Here is a 6,657-nt window from a genome sequence, read left to right on the forward strand (position 1 = left end):
CAGGTCGGTTGTCCTGGGGGTTCAGAGAAAGTCAGTCCGCTGAGTTCTGAAGAGCAAATAGAAGTTTGGAGGGTAAAGGAGAAGGCAAGGACATCCAGAGGAGAGCCTGGGAGCCTGGATGGGACGTCCCCGTGGCTGCAGCACCCACTCTCCCTCCGAAGTGGCCTCCAGTCGCCACAGACAGAGTTGTTAAGTGTTGGGTATCTGGGGCAGACAGAGCCTACAAGGTCCTGAGGAGACACGTCAGAGAGACCCCAAAGGGAGTTTTTAAAGCCATTTCCGGGGATGGATTGAGGAGGAAAGGGAGACACAGGGGGCTTGGAAAAGCCCGAGCCATGAAGTCAAAAGGTGGATGCATGTGGGCAGGGGAGGGAGGGGGGAAATGCACTTCTGGACGGATTGCGGGAGGTCTGGCCTCTCAGGGCTGAGGGAACTTGGGTGGGCATCAGCGGGACCTCACCTGCTGCCACTCAGGAGACTAACGGCTCTGGTGCTGGCTCCCTGACAGCATGACCTCTGCCCCCGAGCTTACAGAACACGCTCCCACGCAGAACCCCACTGAGCCTCACACAGCCTGGGACACACGCGGTGTCATCATCACACACAGAGACTGTGTCTCCTGCTCAGCAACCCCCAGCTTCAGGGAGCACTTGCTGGACGCACCAGGTCAGCCCCCCCGCATGCATGTGTTCCGGCCCCAGCCGGCCCAATGCACCTGCCTCCCTCTGCTTTTCCTCTTCACCGATCTGCTCGGTCCCAGTGGAGTCCAAATGCTCCGGCCTGGTTTCCAATCCCTTTATCTTTCTGGCCCAGGGTCTTTCTGGCTCTGGCTCCCACTGCCTGGACCAGCAACCCACCAGCTCCTTACCTGACTCACCCCTACACATAGCTCACGTAGCTCAGGTCTTCCGTGGGGGAAATGTCCCCCTGTCTAAAATAACCACCCCATTCTCCACCTCCATACTTTATTTGTTTAACTAAATCTCCTTTATTTATTTATTTATTTTTGAGAGAGCGAGAAGGGAAGGAACAGGAATGGGGGGAGGACAGAGAGGGGTGAGGAGAGAGGAGCTGAAGCGGGCTCGGCACTAACAGCAGACAGCCCGATGTGGGGCTTAAACTCAGTGGCCGTGACATCGTGACCTGGGCTGAAGTCGGACACTTAACCGACTGAGCCACCCGAGAGCCCCTCCACCTCCATAACTGAGATCAAATTCAGTAATGGACCCCGTGTGATTAGGGCGCCCCACCTGCCCTCATAGGCTTAGGGCTGTGGGGTTATTCTTATTCCCCCTCAGAACATACCACAGAATTCAGCCTAGAATAGCTGATCCAATAATGTTTTAGATGAAAATATGAATTTATGAGAGATAATGGGGGCAGAAGAAAGAACTGAAAACAAGCTCCTGGCTCCAATGGTGCCTTTGTGATGACATCACGTAGCTTCACTTCTAGCGGGAAGTGTTTGCATTCAGTGGACCACCTGGTTGGTTTGGTTTTTTTTTTTTTTTTTTTTTTTTTTTTTTTCACCTGCCAGTCAACAGCCTGTGAAAGGCCGCCCCCTGGCGGTCCGCCACTGACACCAGCACCTCAGAGTCCATAAACTACAAGGTCAAGGTGAACCGGCCACACAGAACAGGTATTTCCCACAGCACCACGGGTTTCCGTGACCATAAGCCGCCAGCCTGTTGGCCAGCGTCTTCTGTAGGCTGCTCTGGTCAGGCAAGCTCATCCCTTTGTCCATAAATGGGTCTAGAAGTCTGATCTGGAAGGGAGTTCAGGGACTGAGCCTGTAGTTCAGGGACCGCCAACAGGTAGCACTGATGTCACCCTCCCCTGCTGCACACTGACAGGCATCACTAATAGATCACAGCACTCTCCCTGCTGGGGAAACACCCAAATCCTTCAAAACACCCCACCGCAGGCAGCCACTGGCAATTAATCTGAATCCACCTGTCAGATGAAAGCTGAGGCAGTCAGGTGCCCGGCAGAAAAGAGATGTCCCCCTCAGCCAGGAACGTTGCAGAGACTAGGAACAAAGGGACTCTTGCTGGAAGGGACCCTAACAAAGGATCAGTAGCAGTCGGGACCAGTTGGGACTAGTAGCAGTCGGTGGGGGAGACATGGCCACCCCTAGAGAAGAGGAGAGGGGAAGACTTGGTGTTAGGAGCTGGGTTCAAACCTGGAGCCCTGCAGAGATGGGTACAGGTCGTGACTGGGCAGCAAGGCAGGGCAGGAGCAGACGAGCAGATACCCCAACCTCTCTCTCCTCTACCCCTCACCTCAAGCCAGCCATTGGCCAAACAGCCTGGAAGACAGGCGGCAGTGACGCTTCATGACATATTTCACTGTTACCAGCCAGCATCCCAGGACACACGTCAGGACAGAGAAAGGCTGGTGGTAATCCTGAACATGGCATGGACAGGGGTCTGGGTTTTGGAGAATATCTTAGGTCAGGCCCTGAGAGCAGAGCCTGAGACATGGGGTGGGATTCACCTGACTCATTGAGGGGGTGACCCACAGGAAGTAAGGGAGGCAGAGCAGGGGAGGGGCCTCCGTTGAGCCAGATCACAGGTGGGGAGGGTCTCCACAGGGCTGCTTCCCCGCTCCGGCAGGCAGGGGGCTGGCCATCTGTGCTCCTTCATCGGCCAGTCATTGGCTGCAGGCTGTCCCCAGGGAGGGAGCACACTCTCTGAGGCAAGGACAAATGTTAGGAGAAGGGGACGCTGAGGACCCGTTGTGGAGGCTGGGGGCACCTGCCACATGAAGGAGACCTGAGCCAAGCACCAGCCCCGTCCCTCACAGAGGAGATGAGACAACAGACTGCCACTTCTTAGCCGAGTGACAACAGACAAAACTTTGACTTCTCTGAGCCTCCATGTGGGTGTCTGTGAATGGCCGTCAGTCCCAGTAAAGTCGAGCCCCACAACAGTCCAGACTGGCAGTTTCTCTCCTCCTTAGCCATGTCCTGTGATCTGCAGCCTGAAATGTAGGGTCACGGGGGCCTGACCCTTGGGGAGGCCGGGGTGGGGGAAGGGGAGGGAGGGTGGTGGGCAGCCATAGGTGGCTCTTTCAGCAGGCAGAAGCCCAGTGGTTGGCACCAGGCCACTCCAGGCCCCCTTGAGTTACACAGTATATGCATTATTTTTTGTGTGTCTGTGTTTCCCTACCCAACTAGACTATTTGGCCTTGAGATTAGAAGTGAGTTTGGGCTCCTACATACAACCAGGGCCCAGGAACTAACAGGTGATCACCAAATGTTTGCTGAATTGGGATAAAGCAGTCAAGGCCAGCCATAGCCCAAAGGCACTCACGGCAGAATGGATCCAGCCTCATAGAAAGGGAAGGTGGATGGTGAAGGAAACTCACAAATGCCCCAGCAAGTCAACAGCAGACCCTACATAAGAACCCAGAAGTAGAGTCCCAGCCTGGGGATGTGGGCCAGGCTTAAAGGCCAGCAGTACTCACTGGGTACAAGAATGTGCTTGGAAATAATGGAAAACCATTCACCACTTAGGTGACAATGGGACTGAAAGTGTCTAAGGAATAAGAACGTACCCCCAAGAAGTCTTCGAGAAAGGCCAGCGGTGTGAATCTGCCTCTTCTTCTCGGTCTGCATTTCCCTACCTCATCTCGTGGAAAGAGGGGCAATTGAAAATGCTAAGTGGTGTTGGCATCCACTGTTCCCTTGTCACTGGTCCTTGAAGACTTGGTGTGTCTGGGGTGTGAGTAAGCACGTGTGCATTGGAGGACTGTCACTGCTTCTCTCACGTCACTCAAATCCCTGTATGGTTAATTAAAAGCCATGGCATCATCTCTACTGTGACATGGGATGATCCCTGCTCTACTATCCGTCATCCTAATTAGCAAGGAGAGAAGGGATTTGTCTGCTTTCAATGTGTATGTTTTAAAGCTGGCAAAACTCACAGGAGATGGGCCTGAGCGAATCCAGCATGAAATTCTATTCAGAAAATCGTTTGTGAATTTTGAAACATGATCTTGGGCTTGTTCAGATCCAGGTCCCTTGTATTATTTCAACGGATAAATAAGTAATAAAGCAACAGTAACAATTATGAAAAGTGTACTGACAGCTGATACCCATTTTATTGCTTTCCAAAGGCTTTGTCAGTGTTTCCCAAAGTGGGTTCCAAGAACCCTAGACCTTCAAGATGCTCCTTGACAAAATGACCCGGTACATTTGGCATTTGGGGCTCACATAGACTTCTCTTGGAGACTTACGATATCCAGTGGACTATGAGAAACTCTGACAAGTTCTGCAGTTTAAGAAAGAGTAATTGAAGCCCAGACTTCTTCGAAATTTTTTTAATTACTTCTTTGCATAACAGTTTGAGTCAACATGGTCTGTAGCCGTAAAAATACTGAGCTAGGTAACCCCTGCATCGCAGATGAAAATATTAGGCTTAGGAATAAGTCCCTAGAAACTGAACCCACATCCATTTGGCTCTAAAGTCTATGCTCCTCAGTCTCCATGACCCCAGGCTAGCAGTGTGGACTAGGGTCTATGCTTGCATGGACAGTTCAAGTATCTGCCTCACTCTCACTGTGTGGAGGCTGTTCACCAGGCCAGAGCAGCCAGTGACACCAGGAGGGGACGGGAAAAGGGCATGGCCTGAGCATCCCTGGGTGCCCACCACTGTGCTGGGCCCAGAGAATACAGAGATGGTAAGATGGAAGCACCTAGTCTGGGGGTGCTCCCCCTCTGGAAGCAGAAAGAAATGAATGACCAGCTTGTTAGGAAAGCCAAGTCTTCAGAGCCAGAAAGCTCTGAATTCCATCAAACGTCTGCTCTGTGCCCTGCAGTGTTCCGAGAACACCATTCCGAGTTTCCAAGGAGTTCTGACGAGCTTGGAAAATTCCAAGCCTGGTGCTTCTAGAAATAGTATTTGTGAGGGCTCTGAACGCGAGCTGTAGTCTGCAGTGCGGAAGCCCTGATGCCAGGTGTCCCAGGTATTCTTGGAGCTCCCCCAGAGCTGCTCGGCCAACCTCTCTTCTGTCCAAGGAGAAGGAATTGTTCTCTGTTGACTTGCCACCAGCACCAGGCCAGGCCACCTGCCCGCTTCAGGAGAGAGCAGGGGGAAGTTTTGGGGAGGGCCTCAGGTGACAGCCGGGCCCAGGGAGGGAGCCTGTGCCGTGCCGTGGGCACCTGGGGCTCCTTGGTCAAGCTCCAGCGGGCTCTGTGAGCAGGGGGAAGGCCAGGTGCCACCATATTAATCAAGGATGTCACTTTAATGGAAGCAATGAAGTTATTACTTTATTAATTGATTAACTCATTCACGCTTTCTTTCTTGTTGCCTTGTGCCCATTTAGCTTTTTTCTTTTTCCATCCAAAATAGGGGTGATAAGACATATCTTGATGGGTCGTTGTCATGATAATTGGCAAGGATAGTGAGGGCTTGCATCAAGTTCCGGCACCAGGAAGAGCTCAGCAGACTCCATGTTCTGGACAGTTTATGATCTGTTAGCTCTCTAATCATCTCTGCATCTCTGTCTTCTGCTGTCACTAAGCAAACTGAGTTTTCTGCCACACTCCATTCTCTTTGCCGGAGGGAGTGATCAGGAAAATAAAGAACACCAGGTTGCCAGCATTCAGGGTGACAGATGGTCCTGATTTGCCCAGGATGGAGGGGATTACCCAGGAAGTGAGACTTGTAGTTCTTTTTTTTTTTCTATGTTTATTCATTATTTTTGAGAGAGAAAGAGAGATGAAAGCAGGAGAGGGGCAGAGAGAGAGGGAGACAGAGAATCTGAAGCAGGCTTCTCGCTGACAGCACAGAGCCTGATGTGGGGCCCAAACTCACAAACCGTGAGATCATGACCTGAGCTGAAGTCGGACACTCAACCGACTGAGCCACCCAGGCGCTCCAAGACTTGTTGTTCTAAATAGGAGAAGTCTCACCGAGATGAGTTGGTCACCCTACCTCAGTCAGCAAAAGGGCTGCTGGAGAACCAATAATGGAAGAGCAACGAAGGTACTCAAAGTCCCATCTACATATGGAGAATACATTGATTTTTCTTGATTTGCCAAGGTCTAGATCTCTCAACACTATCCTATTAAACACTGTCAAGCAGGACCCTCTCTCTGGAGTCCAGTCCTGGTTCAGCCACCTCCAATCCACTTGGACAGAGTACTTAGCTTTTCTCTGCACAACTTCCTTGTCTAGATTCAGTTTGCTAATATCTTGGTTAGGATTTTTGGATCTATATTTCTTGTAAATCACCCTTACTTGGTTTGGGTATTGATGTACATTCCGATGCCTCACAAATGAGCCGGGGATGAGTTGTGTTCTCTGGAAGCATTTGTATCAAAATGGAATTATATATATTTGTATGTGTTTGTATATAAATTATATATATTTTTCATTTTGTCTATATTTATCGACATACTGCATTTGACACAGTTATCTTTAATGTTTGACATTTGTAGTTATGTTCAATTTTCATTCCTATCGCTAATGTTTACTGGTTATTATTTTTTCTTGGTTAGCATTATTAGATGTTGTCCAAATTACTGACACCTCAGAGAAGCAAATATTGCCCTGTTCTATTTTTGCTTTCTAAGTCACTACATTCTCGTCTTATATGTAGATTTTTGCTATATATTAAGAGGAAGCAGGGGAGAGTTGTCTTGGCCTTTTC

General features: G+C 50.4%; 1 long non-coding RNA gene across 1 annotated transcript; it reads left to right on the forward strand.

Moving 5' to 3' along the window:
• The first annotated feature begins 434 nt into the window (after positions 1–434).
• On the forward strand, positions 435–4,081 carry LOC109273255 (uncharacterized). The gene is made up of 3 exons (XR_002082944.2): positions 435–666; positions 1,545–1,639; positions 3,518–4,081. It is a non-coding gene; the product is annotated as an uncharacterized LOC109273255 (long non-coding RNA).
• Positions 4,082–6,657: the final 2,576 nt, after the last annotated feature.

Source organism: Panthera pardus, unplaced genomic scaffold, assembly GCF_024362965.1.
Source record: "Panthera pardus isolate Hobbes unplaced genomic scaffold, ASM2436296v1 HiC_scaffold_7, whole genome shotgun sequence".
Classification (NCBI taxonomy): domain Eukaryota; kingdom Metazoa; phylum Chordata; class Mammalia; order Carnivora; family Felidae; genus Panthera; species Panthera pardus.